Raw genomic sequence first — 16739 nt, 5'->3', positions numbered from 1 at the left:
ATAAGCTGTAGCCATCCATATATGCACTGAGAGAATCGTATGTCACAATATAATATTTTAGAGGATTCTACCCAGAATTAATGTCCTAACAATATTAGAAATTAACCTCTATATACCCCTGCCTATACCTTCTGAAAACCTTCCTATAAACCTCTAAACACAATGCTAATTGCGTACGCAGTATGACCGCAAATAAAGACAGGAGTGGAATCTGTGGTTCCAATGCACAAGTATTATTCCGGTAAAAGTACAGTCAGTTACACGCAATCTATACATACATAATTTAGGCGTAAAAAGGAAATAATACAGACCCAAGTACAGTATACATACGCTGCGCCTCCGGACCCAGAGATAGACCTCAGACTAGAGACCCCTAGTACATACAACCTTCAGCATGGACTCCTAAACCAGTATATGGGCACATGTATTTATTCCCCCCAGACTAAAGCAGGACAAAGGGGAAATTTCCTGCTGATATCATTGGTTCCCAGAGGAGAAGCATATGTTACGGCACATTTAACAGGTTGTTTCAAATAGACTTTCCCTGCCTCTAACAGCCGGAGTCTTTCTGGTAACGCCTCCTGTAACATTCCATCAGCTAAACATTTTGTTGCCTGTAAGTTCTGCGATCCGTAACTTGAGTTTGCATGATGCGATCTCTCCACCGATAACACCGGGATGCTGTAAAAAGCGTATGCATCAGAACGAGACCAAACACACCTTGCTCATCATGTATAATACCTTAGTTATCAAAAACCTTTATTTCTTAGCATTTAAACTAACTTAACCAACTTGAATCATACATTTTGATGCTTATGGAACCTTATGTGTGAATATGAAATGTGTGAGTATTCGGGGTTTGATATAAAGACATATTTAATGTGTGTGTGAGGATAAGTGCCTTGTCTCTAACATTTTAGCATGCTGGGCCAGATAGTTCTACATCTCCTGTCAGCAGGCCTTCCCACCTCTCCTGTGTCTTTGCAGGAAGCCTGCTTATTTATTCTAGCCAGGCCACCCGAAGTGAACAAACACTATGCAGGAAACTTATCTACCCAAGCCAGTTGTCACCTGGCCACTTGCTTCATATGATAATGGTCACAGATGCCTTCGCATGATGCTAATGGTATTATCGCCACATGTACTAAAATGTGAGTTTATCTAAAATGGCGCTTAGGCGGCCATTCGCAAAATGGCGTCTTGCGATCGCATTTCTAAAATGGAGTCTTGCGGCCAGTCGCAAGATGGCGTCGCTGTGATTGAATTTTAAACTGAACTTGTCTTACTCAATTATTCAGCTTCGACAGTCCACCCTTTGATAGCAAACAACATGCTATCACAATCTGTTATATAAATTTATTTTAGGCTTACATTTACATATTGTTTAGTGTTATTCTGGGATGGCATAAGGTGTTCCTTAATCCATCAATAATGTGTCTCTGGGTGGGGACATAAAACTACTATTATACGCACACCACTAATCTTGGAAGATCATGTGACAGGTGTGGGAATGCACCAGTCTTATAACAGCAGTCTTGAAGGGGAATTTGAGACTTTACATTATCTGAGGTGTTCTATAAATAACATTTCAATAATATCTTCTATGCATGTCTAAATATTATACATTTAAATGATGGTACTTCCTAGCTCAGGGTTGTAATGCAGTTCTGTATCTACCTCGGTATACATATTATCATTTCTGACCACCATCATAATTTCATTCTTTCGTTTTACTCTATTTTTACATTTTCCACACTTCAACACAATAGGAACACACCGGATGCATATGCCAATTATTATGATGACAATCAGTTTAAGGATCAAGAATTTGCCTATGCTGGCGATCATTACCTGGACCCATTCCCCTAGACCCGAGAACCATTTAACTGGGTTCAGCCATGACACCCATCCTTCTATCTTTTCCCCTGCTTCAGCCACTGATGCGTTATGGTTCTTACGAAATTCCCACTTTAGCTGCAGAATCTCACCCTTCTTCTGGTCTATCACCTCCTTAGGGTCGCTGGTATCATTGGTGGCATAAGTGCAACATTTCACTCCAAATTGGGTGGCTAACATTACGCAATACCCTCCAGTAACAGCGGTTAAATAATTCAACACTAGCCTGTGTTGCACTAGTTCTTACTTGTATGCTTGCAATTCTCTCCCCGTGTACCTGAATGTGTCATCGTACATCTCGGTGATATTATCTATTAATTTAGCAAGTTCCTGGATATATCTAAAATTTAATGTACCCCTAGCAATTCTGGTGGGATCCAGGGCGACTAAAACTTGGAAGCCAGTTGTCTCACTGATTAACTGAGCGGCTTTATGCATATCACCAGGTATCATATTTCTCTTGCCTCTGTGTTCATATTGCGTGTGAAGATATGGTGACGGTGTGTTTTTATGTATTCCCAACATTTCAATATGTGTGAGGATCATAACTTCTGGGACTACTCTTCCCAGATAACACAAACCTTCAGAACTCGGGGAGAGCCATTTATACGCTTTTCTTCCACATATAAAATATACATTATCAGGGAGAACATAAGGAATAGTATGCATCATTATCATTAAACACATTTCTCTTGCAAACAATCCTATCTCAGGCTCTTCCATTTGGTATATGCAAGTTTCGGGTTGTATTATTTTAGCACAATAACCATCTGGTACTTTACCAATCATTTCTTTGGTGGAACTCAATGTTTACCGGTACCTAAAATGTTTCCCACTTGATTTAATTGAGTGTAACAGATCATAGTTTATGGACTTATTATCAGCTCTTTGTGAGAAGGTCATCGTCTGGTTATTCCCCGTCACTTCCCAACCTCCGGGTTTATTGGGGTTGGTTATGTTTAAACACAAAAGTGATCTATCTACTTGGAATTGATAGAGTTTGAAATGAGGTGGTTTGGATGAGAGGAATTTTCCATCCAAAGTTTTCCCTTTTTGTAAATCTAAAATTTCCGTGGTATTCAGGGGAAATGGCACCAACCCTACATTATGCTGTCCCTGTGGCACATGTGAACATACCCAGCAATCAGTTTGATTTAACACTTTGCCTACCATGCTGTGATAATCCTCTAAAAGATACCCTCCCCAGTACAGGTTATATTTAGGTTGGCACCGTTGGATACAGTTCTCATCAACTAGGGACCCACAAAACTCACAAATACAGGAATTTCAGGCGATAAACCTCCACACCTTCCCCGAGTATCCGGAATCACAGCTCTCTTAACAATAACAGTACTAAGATTGGTCAGACACTCCCCTGATTGGCATTGCACTCCTCCTTTCTCCACTCCATCAGCACTGCCATCAGCTCCTGTTTCCTCAATCAGTCCCCCATCACAGACACTGGATATTCCCGAACTGACCAGGATGGTGAACACTCTAAAAGAGAATATGAGAATGAACACAGCAGGCCTGTCCATTTTAACAACAAGTCCTGCAAAATTTCTCTCGGTTCAGGTATCTCACTACGACCTTTTCAATCCTCCCGGAACAAGTTCGCGAGCGACAGGTCCACACTATCAGCCTTGTCTCCGCCTTGTTTCTCCTCCGGTTGATTGACCTTGTTGCAGTGAGTGGAATGGACCCAGGTATCTCTCTCGGCCACCTTCAAAGATGTAGTACTCGTCAGCAGCACTTGGTATGGACCTTCCCACCGATCAGTCAAACAACTTGAAGGCAAGAAATTTCTGATCAATACATATTCTCCTGGTTCAACATCATGACAGTTAGTTTCAGGCATATCATTAGACAACAATTTCAATTTCTGCTGCTGTTGCTTTAACTGCCTACTCATTGATATAAGATACTTTACAGTTACCTCGTTGTTACCCTTCAAGTCTTCCTGGGGACTTATAATCAAATGAGGTTGTCTGCCGAATAGTATTTCAAATGGGGACAGATTCAGAGGAAACCTAGGGGTGGTCCTTATGCTATGTAGGACCAAAGGTAACGCTTCTGGCCATCCTAGTCCAGTCTCTGCCATGATTTTACTTAGCTTATTTTTAATAGTCCTGTTCATCCTCTCTACCTTGGTACTGGCTTGCGGTCGGTAGGGGGTGTGAAGTCGGCTATTAATACCCATCAGCTTACACATATTTTGAAAAACATCTCCTGTGAAATGGGTACCCCTATCACTCTCAATGATTCTAGGGATACCGTACCTGCATATAAATTCCTGAATTATTTTCTTGGCAGTAAACGCAGCAGTATTAGTGGCCGCTGTGTAGGCCTCAACCCAGTTAGAAAATACGTCTGTGCACACTAGTACATACTTAAGGTTCCTGCAGGGTGGTAATTGGATGAAATCAATTTGTATCACCTGGAAAGGTCCATCAGTTGGAGGAGTTCGGTAGGGATCGCTTTCCCTATGTTCTTTCTCAAGCAGGTCAGACAGGACATTGCTATCTTCTCTGCTTGTGAAGAAAAACCTGGTGCGCACCAGTATGCCCTCACCAACTTGCACATACCCTGTTTGCCCAGGTGAGTCAGACCGTGTGCTGCCTCAGCCAGGCTGGGGTAATATGCCTTGGGGGCTACTGGCTTACCATGTCCGTCCCTCCAGAGCCCAGAGGACTCTTGCCCACACCCCTTGGACTTCCATATGGATTTTTCTGAATTGAACACAAATTTTGCATCTCAATTAATTTCAGCATATCAATGGTTTGGAAAGACATAATTGTTTCAATCGGGGAAGACATTTTTAACCCTGCTGCCCATTTTGCAGCTTCATCAGCTCTGTTGTTGCCCAGTGACACCGGGTCATCCTCACATGTGTGGGCTTTGCATTTAATTACTGCCACTGCCTTGGGCAGTTGGATTGCTTCTAAGAGATGTTTTATGTGTCGGGAGTGTGCAACTGGTGTGCCTGCTGCTGTCATAAAATTTCTCAGATGCCATAGAGCCCCAAAATCGTGCACCACCCCGAACGCATACCTCGAGTCAGTGTAAATGTTAGCAGATTTGCCTGCTGCCAGTTCACATGCTCTAGTCAGTGCTACTAACTCTGCCACCTGGGCTGAGTGAGGAGGACTGAGAGGTTTAGCTTCCATGATGTCTGTGTCATTTACAACAGCATAACCTGTACATAATTCACCTGTGTCTGTTTGTCTATGACAACTCCCATCCATATAGAAAGTCACATCCACATTCTCTAAAGGTGTGTCATGTATGTCAGGTCTAGCAGTAAAGGTCTGATTCAGATATGTCATACAATCGTGAGTGTCATCATGTCTGCTGAACTCACCTCCCGCCAGCAACTCCTCTCCTTCCACCCTTTGTACATCATGTTGTACATATGGTAGGTATGTTGCTGGATTCAGCGTACTGCAACGTTTAACAGTAATATTTGCAGGAGCGATTAGGGCTAGTTCCCATTTGGTGAACCTAGCCGAGGAGACGTGTCTGGTTTGAGCTGAGTTCAACAGAGCAGATACAGCATGGGGAGTGTAGACAATCATATCATGGCCAAATACTACGTCATCACTTTTACTCACCAATAAAGTGGTAGCTGCTACACTTCTCAAACAGATGGGGAGTGATCTTGCTACCGTGTCCAATTGGGCACTGTAGTATGCTACGGGCCTACTGGCATCACCATGTTTTTGTGTAAGGACACCTGCAGCACAACCATCGGCTTCCGTACAATATAAATCAAAAGGTTTTTCATAATCGGGTATTCCCAATGCAGGAGCTTTTGTCAGACTATCCTTAAGATTAAGGAAAGCCTGTTCTGATTCCTCAGTGTGTGTGACGCGATTGGGCTTTGAGGAAGAGACTAGTTCCTGTAAAGGCAAGGCCAAAATAGAAAAACCTGGGATCCACGTTCGGCAATATCCATACATTCCCAAGAAGGTATGAATTTGCTGTTGATTCTGCGGCAGTGTCATGTTTTGTATGGCCTGGATTCTATCATTTGTGAGATGTCGTAACCCCTGGGTTAGGCAGTGTCCCAAATATTTTACTCTGGGCTGGCACGGCTGTAACTTGTCCTTAGCCACTTTGTGTCCTGTATGCGAGAGATGAAGTAACAAAAGTTTAGTATCATTCACACATGACATAAAAGAGTCAGAACATAGCAATAAATCATCCACATATTGAATTAGAACTGATCCATTGGCAGATTGAAAAGCTTGTAAACAGTCATGCAATGCCTGGGAGAAAATACTGGGGCTGTCTATGAAACCTTGGGGCAATCGTGTCCATGTATATTGCACACCTCTGTATGTGAATGCGAATAGGTACTGACAGTCAGAGTGGAGAGGCACAGAGAAGAAAGCAGAACAGAGGTCAATGACAGTGAAATGGGTTGCATTTGGTGGGATCTGCATCAGGATGACAGCTGGATTCGGCACTACAGGGAATTGGCTCTCTACTACCTTATTAACACCTCTAAGGTCTTGCACCAGCCTATAACCCCTCCCACCACTCTTCTTTACTGGAAAGATGGAACTGTTGGCTACACTAGCTGTACGAACTAAAATTCCCTGTTACAATAATCGCTCGATTATTGGAAACACCCCTAGTTCTACTTCCTGTTTTAGTGGGTACTGGGGAATTTTTGGAGCTTGCCTACCGCTTTTTAAGTTTACCATTACCGGGCTTACGTTTGCCATTAATCCAGTGTCCTGTCCATCTTTTGTCCAAAGGGAATCTGGAATTTGGGACAACATTTCATCTACTTGTGATGGATTTTCTTTTAAAACGGTAGAGTGATACATTATCCTTTGAGGAGTGTCTAACATATCCTGCACCTCGTATACCATTCTCTCTGGGATATCTAAATATACACCATCAGGGGTGCAATATATGACACATCCCATTTTACATAACAAGTCTCTGCCCAGCAGGTTAGTAGGAGCCGCGGCAGCCAGGAGAAAAGAATGTCTGGTATGCAACGGCCCAATACTAACCTCTGCGGACTTTGTTAAAGGATAACGTTCCACTCTACCTGTCACACCCATTGTTGGTATTGTCTCGTTGGTCACCTGTAAATTAACGGGAGATTTCATCACTGACTTGGTCGCCCCTCTGCCTACAAGAAAAGGATATTCAGTACCAGCTACATCAACCATCAAGACCGGTTCTTCCCTAGTACTTCCCTTTAACCTGACTATCTGTAGACTACAGGTGTGACCTGACCCCTATCGTTGGAAACCATTCTCGAATAAAGCATTTACGGCTACAATTGGAGCTGGTGCTTGCTGAATATTTGCTGATCTCTGTGCATATCCCTTATGGGGATATCCAGGTTTCCCTTGGTGTGGGGTCCATACTCTTTTTACTGTGCAGTTTCTACTTAAGTGTCCTGTTTGTTTGCAATTAAAACATGTCCGTGATTCAGGTGAAAGCATGTGTTGTTGTGGAGTTTGAGCAGACGGTAAAGGTGGTGGATATGGGTAAGGATAGGGAGGGTAAGGGTATTGTGGTGGATAAGAAGTAGGTGGATATCCTGGGACCTGTGGTTGCATTGGGTTAGTAGGATAGAGTTGTGTTTGTTGTTGATTGGGGTTAGTGAGAGCAACTTGTTCTGACATGAGTGTGTGTGCAAGTGCAAGTGTGTCTGTTGGCTGTGGTGTTACCGTCATTCCCTCCAGAGCTTCTATACTGACAGCCATTAATTTTTCGCTCTGGGTCTCCCTCTTTTTTGAGATGTTTTTGTCATGTTCTATGGCAGACTCTATGAGGTTATCTATTGTAAGTCCCCTCCAGCCAGGCTGTGAGGTCTAAACCCGAGTTTTTAAATTCTCTTTTAAACCGTCCATTAATATCGTGACTATCATTCCCCTGTGGTGAATGCTATCTTTAATATCTTCTATCCCAGTGTACTGGGTGATAGCCTGCAGAGCCCGATCGCAATAGTCTTCTGCAGTTTCAGTCTCCTTTTGTTTGATTGTGAAGATTTTGTTCCAGTTAACTACTACCGGAAAATATATACCCAATTGAGTCACAATGCGGGAAATGTTACTTTGATTTACTTGGTCTGTTAAGGGAACGTCGCCATCCAATACACAATCCGTGATAAATTTTGTCACGTCGGTATTGCGTGGTAGACAGGCCCTTAACACTACACGCCAATCTTTATTAGTGGGCTCATGAGAACTACCCAAATTTCTCAAAAATCTTTGAGATTTGGCTAATTCCTTTTTTGGATCAGGGAAATCATTTATGATGGAATTTAGTTCTGCCCTTGTCCATGGACAGTGCATTACTACTTCCCTAGTGGGCACTACACCGTTTGCATCCGCTTTTCCATTCGGAACAGTTATTGTCCAAATGGGATGCAGACCAGCAGCGTTGCTACCTCTGACCTGATTACCTGGCTGGGGGTTTAATCTGCTGCTGCTACGTATGGTATTAACAACTTCCTCAATGGGTGCAGAGTGTATTAACACTTCCCTTGATGTTACCGATAGAGATGGGCGGCACCACCCGTGATTGCGGTGATGCAGCATCTATCATTTGCACAGCATGGGAAATGGCAGACATTACAATAGGCTCATCATCTACATCATAAACATTTTCTTTATGGTTACTTAAGAGGGGGTACAAATTACTTGTTACATTTTTGTTGGTATTTTTGGTAACTGTACTTCCACCTCCGTCCACATAAGGTGGGGGAGGTGAGTGTGAACTGCTGGCAATACTCTCTACGACGCTACCTTGCCGCACGTGTGTGCCAATTTGCGGCTCGCCCGTATTGCAATTCAGCGTCGTGGATGTATTTTCTGGCAATGCGTTCGCAATGCTAGTTTGCGTCGTTTGCACATTTTTAAGCCAAGCATCCCCTTCATGCTGCCATAGTTTTAAACATTCAAAATACTTAATCTTTTTCTCTCTGGATCGCACCATACTGATGTGATCCCGGACATTATCTAACACATTTTTGTCAAAACTACCAATTCTGGGAAACGGTCTAACACTCTTCCTCGTCATATTAAACCATATATCACAATACCTTATTGCATAAGTACCGTACTTGGTATGCATGATACGACGGGACGATCCGATCGGCGCCTCCATTAGCAGCACATCATTACTTAACATCTCTACTGTTTGCGTGGCTCCCATTCTGAGACAACTCCTACGCTTTTCAATAAAAATTTAAACCGGTGAAAGACAATCAAGATACTTTCACTTACCTGTGGACGATTTAAGTCGGCGGTGCCCACACACCTGGATAAGATTTAGTAAGGCAACTTCCACACCTGGATAAGATTTGAAGCAGGCCACTTCCACACCCGGATAAGCTTTAGTAAGGTAACTTCCAGACCTATGAAAGTTTATATGTCGGCCACTCTCACGCACATCTATACAACAAAGACAACATGTACACCTGCTACTGTGTTTAGAACGGTAAAGCTGTTTACCGAGCGACTAGGCTAACCCTTGCACCTAGCCCTTAAGGATCATACGATACCCTTAACTTTAGGGAATAAATTACCCCTACCAACAATACACTCACTGTTACACACTTTTTCCTGCGCAGAAAAATACACGTTTAACCCAGATATTGGTAATAGAAAAAAAATGGAAACCTCAATATCTTTGTTCAAACACGTGGCAGCAGAACCGGAAGTGCGTATACGCTATTTTGCGAACGGCCGCATACACAATTATGCGACTACCACACAACCGTATAATGACTTTTTAACTGCGTACGCAAAAATGCGTTTTAGCCGCGTACGCAATACTGCGGCACCTCTCTAAACACAAGGTTCTATCAACAGAGGAAAACAAACTTTTTCCTCTCTTGTCCCTGGATTCTAGTCAGCTTCCTTAATTCACACGGAGACGGATAGCGATCTTTCAGCACAAAGCGGTTGCAGGCAAACCCTGCATGTGCCCACTCCACCCTTTGCTGAAATATCGATGACCGTATGTACCGTGTGAGCAGGTAAGTGACTTCTTCACGAGCCCCCAACTAACAATATTAGAAATGAACCTCTATATACCCTTGCCTATACCTTCTGAAAACCTTCCTATAAACCTCTAAACACAACGCTAATTGCGTACGCAGTATGACCGCAAATAAAGACAGGAGTGGAATCTGTGGTTCCAATGCACAAGTATTATTCAGGTAAAAGTACAGTCAGTTACACGCAATCTATACATACATAATTTAGGCGTAAAAAGGAAATAATACAGACCCAAGTACAGTATACATACGCTGCGCCTCCGGACCCAGAGATAGACCTCAGACTAGAGACCCCTAGTACATACAACCTTCAGCATGGACTCCTAAACCAGTATATGGGCACATGTATTTATTCCCCCCAGACTAAAGCAGGACAAAGGGGAAATTTCCTGCTGATATCATTGGTTCCCAGAGGAGAAGCATATGTTACGGCACATTTAACAGGTTGTTTCAAATAGACTTTCCCTGCCTCTAACAGCCGGAGTCTTTCTGGTAACGCCTCCTGTAACATTCCATCAGCTAAACATTTTGTTGCTTGTAAGTTCTGCGATCCGTAACTTGAGTTTGCATGATGCGATCTCTCCACCGATAACACCGGGATGCTGTAAAAAGCGTATGCATCAGAACAAGACCAAACACACCTTGCTTATCATGTATAATACCTTAGTTATCAAAAACCTTTATTTCTTAGCATTTAAACTAACTTAACCAACTTGAATCATACATTTTGATGCTTATGGAACCTTATGTGTGAATATGAAATGTGTGAGTATTCGGGGTTTGATATAAAGACATATTTAATGTGTGTGTGAGGATAAGTGCCTTGTCTCTAACATTTTAGCATGCTGGGCCAGATAGTTCTACATCTCCTGTCAGCAGGCCCTCCCACCTTTCCTGTGTCATTGTAGGAAGCTTGCTTATTTATTCTAGCCAAACCACCCGTAGTGAACAAACACTATGCAGGAAACTTATCTACCCAAGCCAGTTGTCACCTGGCCACTTGCTTCATATGATAATGGTCACAGATGCCTTCGCATGATGCTAATGGTATTATCGCCACATGTACTAAAATGTGAGTTTATCTAAAATGGCGCTTAGGCGGCCATTCGCAAAATGGCGTCTTGCGATCGCATTTCTAAAATGGAGTCTTGCGGCCAGTCGCAAGATGGCGTCGCTGTGATTGAATTTTAAACTGAACTTGTCTTACTCAATTATTCAGCTTCGACAGTCCACATGTGCAAACTTGCAACATATAGCAGCAATACAAAAAAAGTGCTATGTGCTAAAGTGCATAGAATTAGAGCAAAGTTAATCACTGAATGAAAATAGTATAATCCATATCGGTGCCTTGACAAAAATATCCAGTAAGCCTGTCTGGATATCAGAAATACATACAACACATGGATCCGGCACTCGGTGTAACATTGGATACTTAGCTGGTTGCCCCCACAAAGTTTGAAGATATAGAACCCATTTGGTGTGGCACTCCACGCTGTAGAAATAAGACGCTCACTCGGCTTGAGATGTCAACGTTTCAATGCCATTAAAAAAGCATTTTCATCAGGACAATGAAAGTAACAGACACACTCACCTTAAATACATATACAGCAATCACCCAGTGCCAATGCGCGGGCCGGTCAGAGCGGGACTGCACTTTTTTCAGGAGGAATCGATACAAACGAAATGATTCAGATTCACCATATGATTACAAATCATCTGAAAGTGAACAAGAGCGATCTGACATTAGAGGTAGAGGGAAACGCCAACCTCACCCTTTAGGGGTAACCACCAGATCACAAGAAGGAGGCGGTGGAGGCAGTACACCAGAAGGGGTGGTCAAAGCAAAAGGCAGAGGACATGGAACAAAACCTCCCCTACCGCGCAAAGTCTAGTAGTGAATCTATCTAGCTACATTCTTTCGGACACAGAAACAGCTGTGTTAAGTAAGGGGTTATCCTTTGTGCCTACAGTCAAGATGAACCCTCTACAATGGCAAATTGAGCAATTTTCATTAAATAGACAACTGAAACTTAAAGAGTTCTTTGCCAAAACTCCTGAATCTACACATAGTGTTATTACACCATTGACTCCGAAGCTACAAAAACTTCAACCTAGATCCAACTTTGACCTGTTGTCTTCAAATGCATCCATCAAGACTTTTATGAGACTACTAAACACTGAGGTAGAAACAAGCCTAGCTGGGTTGCCCCCATACGACATAATTTACCTAAAGAAGAACCCATAGCATTGAAAAATTTATCTCAGAATGCACAATTGATTTTTCGACCCGCGGATAAGGGTGGAGCACTGGTCATCCAAGACCTATGTAAATACAAACAGCAGGTCAATACACATCTCAAGGATGAGCGTACTTATCGATTACTACCCTCTGATCCCACCAATGCCATTAAAAGTGAACTTATTGACATTCTGGATAATGCAGTGAAACAGGGATTGTTAACAACTGCTATACGGGACGCGTTGCTACCAATATATCCGGTGGTTCCAGCGCTATATAGTGTACCAAAGATCCATAAGTCTCTAGTGGACCCCCCAGGCCGTCCCATCATCACAGCCAGGGGCTCATTACTACAACCCACAGCTATTTACTTAGACACCATTATGCAGCCGTGTATTAGGAGCCATCCACGCTATCTTTTGGACACATCCTCTCTACTTAGAAAATTGGTTGATTTACCCACCTTCCAAGAAGATTTATGGCTTTGTAGTATGGACGTTGGCAGTCTGTACACCATCATCCCACACGAGGAGGGATTAGCTGCTGTCAGGCAATTTTTGAACAATCATGAGCTTTATGCAGGACCTAACATCGAATTAACCATTGAATTGTTACATCTTATTCTTACAAAAAAAAATTTCCTGTATGATAATAAATTCTACCTTCAGCTAATAGGATGCGCGATGGGGTCCAGTGTGGCCCCGTCCTATGCAAACATATATATGTTTGCTGTAGAGAAGCGTTTATTTTTTGATAACCCAGCAATTTCAGATAGAATAGCATTGTATTTGCGCTACATTGATGATCTGTTTTTGATCTGGTTGGGTCCCAAACAAGATCTCATTGATCATATTAACCATCATAATCTCAGTGACAGTCCGGTAAAACTCACGTATAATATCAGCAACTTAAGTGTTAGTTTTCTGGATGTGAGTATATCTGTCAATCAGGGTAAAATTTCCACTACCTTATTTCATAAAGAAACCGACAGAAATAATCTGCTCAGAGCAGACAGCTGCCATCCTAAACCCCTAATTCGAGGTCTGCCCTATTCCCAATTATTAAGGGTAAAACGAATCAACTCTGACCCCCAATTGGCCGAAAGCCAAATGGATGATATGATTCAAAAATTTTTAGATAGAGGCTATGACCTAAAGTTGTTGCAAGAAACTAAGGCAAGAGTGATGGCGCTAGATAGAAATTCCATGTTGACACAGAGTCAGAGTAAAAATAAACCAACATTTCTACCGTGGGTCAACCATTTTAACCAACACAGCTATCATATCAATAAGACATCTAAGAAATTTTGGCCCATTGTACGTTCTGACCCAGATTTGAAATTATATGATACTAATTTAATGTCGTGCTATAAACGTGGCCGCAGTATCAGAGACATCCTAGTCAAAACCGATGTATCGAGCCCTGGTCCCAAGGCAGATAATAGGGGTAGTGGTAAATTGGGCTGCATCAGGTGCACGTGTGTAACACTTGCAGATATTTGATACCTGGTGACAGTTTTTATCACCCCCATTCAGGATATAAATTTCAAATACGCCATCAATTAACTTGCAACGCACAATTCGTAATTTACCAGATTATTTGCCCCTACGGTCTTTCATACATTGGGAAGACCGAAAGGGCATTTAAAGAACGCATGGCTGCGCATAGGAGCGCCATTAGGACAGCAATTAGCAACGGAAAAAGTGAACAGCCTGTTGCCAGGCATTTTCTCAATGCACGGCACCCTTTATCATCTATCAAATATCGTATGATAGACCATATTCCATTATCCATCAGGGGGGACAATAGACCAAGAGCATTAATGCAGTGTGAGGCACGGTGGATATACTGATTGGGTACTTTGTTCCCCAGAGGTTTAAATTAACAACTTGGTTTGGGTTCATTTTTGTAGTAACAACTTGTTTAATCTTTGTAATATATACTTTAGGATTTTTCTTCAGTTTGATGTTTTCTGTTGTTGATTTTATAATACATCAGGGACATTTAAATATATAACAATGTTGATAATAATAATAGGATCAGCATACGCTTAGCATTGCTTTGTTTATATCTGTTATCTTAATTGAACATCAGCACAGCACGGAACATGTTGCGGTTACTTTTGGCTGATATGCCTATATTTCTGCTGTATTTTGCCCTTTATATATGTATGTAGAGATTGAGTTATATATATGCACTTAGTACACATGCAGTTTCAGTATATGGACGCAAGCAGATTTGCCCGTTATATACATGTGTTGTTTTGTTTTTGTTTTGTCTGTCCCCATGGTGATGGTACACATTAGACTTGACGCTATGACGTCATTAGAGCGCGCCGGCGGTCACGCGTGCAGTCCCACTCTGACCGGCCCGCGCATTGGCACTGGGTGATTGCTGTATTTGTATTTAAGGTGAGTGTGTCTGTTACTTTCATTGTCCTGATGAAAATGCTTTTTTAATGGCATTGAAACGTTGACATCTCAAGCCGAGTGAGCGTCTTATTTCTACAGCGTGGAGTGCCACACCAAATGGGTTCTATATCTTCAAACTTTGTGGGGGCAACCAGCTAAGTATCCAATGTTACACCGAGTGCCGGATCCATGTGTTGTGTATATATATATATATATATATATATATATATATATATATATATATTAGGGGTGTGCACCGGCCATTTTTCGTGTTTTGTGTTTTGGTTTTGGATCTGGATCTTTCTTCGTGTTTTGGATCTGGATTGGTTTTGCCAAAACCACCCTTCCGTGTTTTGGGTTCTGGGTTTTGTGTTTTGGATCGGTTTTTTTATTAAAAAAAAGCATAAAAACAGCTAAAATCACAGAATTTGTAGGTTTTTCTGCTCCTATGCTATTATTAACCTCAATAACCTTAATTTCCACTCATTTCCAGTCTATTCTGAACACCTCACACCTCACAATAGTGTTTTTATGTCCAAAAGGTTGCACCGAGGTAGCTGGATGACTATGCTAAGCGACACGAGTGGGCGGCACAAACACGTGACCCATCTAGGCGTGAAACTGCAGTGGCAGACAGGATGGCAGTTTGAAAAACTAGGCCCCAAACTGTACATAATGCAAAGAAAAAAAAGAGGTGCAAGATGGAATTGTCCGTGGGCCCTCCCACCCACCCTTATATTGTATAAACAGGACATGCACACTTTAACAAACCAATCATTTCAGCGCCAAGGTCTGCCACACAACTGTGGCTGAAATGATTGGTTCGTTTGGGCCCCCACAAAACAAGCTGGCAATTAATCTGTCCCTGCACAAACTGGCTCTACGGAGGCAAGATGTCATCCTCATCCTCCTCATCCACCGATTCCTCACCCTCTTCAGTGTGTACATCCTCATCCTCACAGAGTATTAATTCGTCACCGCTGGAACCACAGGTCCCTCTGTATGTTCTGGAGGCTGGTCTCCCTGGAAGAGTTGATAATTCATTTTATGAACATCATCTTCTCCACATTTTGTGGAAGCAACCTCCTACGCCTTTCGCTGACAAGGTTCCCGGCTGCACTAAACACTCTTTCGGAGTACACACTGGAGGGGGGGCAACTCAGGTAAAATAGAGCCAGTTTGTACAGGGACCTCCAAATTGCTTCTTTTTCCTGCCAGTACAGGTACGGACTGTCTGACATGCCTACTTGGATGCTGTCACCGATGTAATCCTTTAACAGACAGACGCACGCTTGTCGCTGCTGCTTTGAGGATGCAAGTGCAGCTACAGTCCACACAATTCACAAAGACAGAAAAAAAAAAAAGAATATTTTTTTGGTTTGTGGAGCGCACTTTGAGGGTTACACCACCCTTTAACAGACAGACGCACGCTTGTCGCTGCTGCTTTGAGGATGCAAGTGCGGCTACAGCCCACACAATTCACAAAGACAGAAAAAAGAAGAAGAATATTTTTATTGTTTGTGTAGCACACTTTGAGGGTGTCACCACCCTTTAACAGACAGACGCATGCTTGTCGCTGCTGCTTTGAGGATGCATGTGCGGCTACATCGCACACAAGTCACAAACACATTAAAAAAATAGTTTTTTATTTTTTGGAGCACTTTGAGAGTTACACCACCCTTTAACAGACAGACGCACGCTTGTCACTGCTGCTTTGAGGATGCAAGTGCGGCTACAGCCCACACAATTCACAAAGACAGAAAAAAAAAGAACAATATTTTTATTGTTTGTGTAGCACACTTTGAGGGTGTCACCACCCTTTAACAGACAGACGCACGCTTGTCGCTGCTGCTTTGAGGATGCAAGTGCGGCTACAGCCCACACAATTCACAAAGACAGAAAAAAAAGAACAATATTTTTATTGTTTGTGTAGCACACTTTGAGGGTGTCACCACCCTTTAGCAGACAGACGCACGCTTGTCGCTGCTGCTTTAAGGATGCAGGTGCGGCTACAGCCCACACAATTAACAAAGACAGAAAAAAAAAGAACAATATTTTAATTGTTTGTGTAGCACACTTTGAGGGTGTTACCACCCTTTAACAGACAGACGCATGCTTGTCGCTGCTGCTTTGAGGATGCAGGTGGAATCTAGACGGGATT

This window comes from Taudactylus pleione, unplaced genomic scaffold, assembly GCF_031769625.1.
Source record: "Taudactylus pleione unplaced genomic scaffold, aTauple2 ptg000434l, whole genome shotgun sequence".
Classification (NCBI taxonomy): Eukaryota; Metazoa; Chordata; class Amphibia; order Anura; family Myobatrachidae; genus Taudactylus; species Taudactylus pleione.
Note: the sequence above shows the minus strand (reverse complement) of the source record.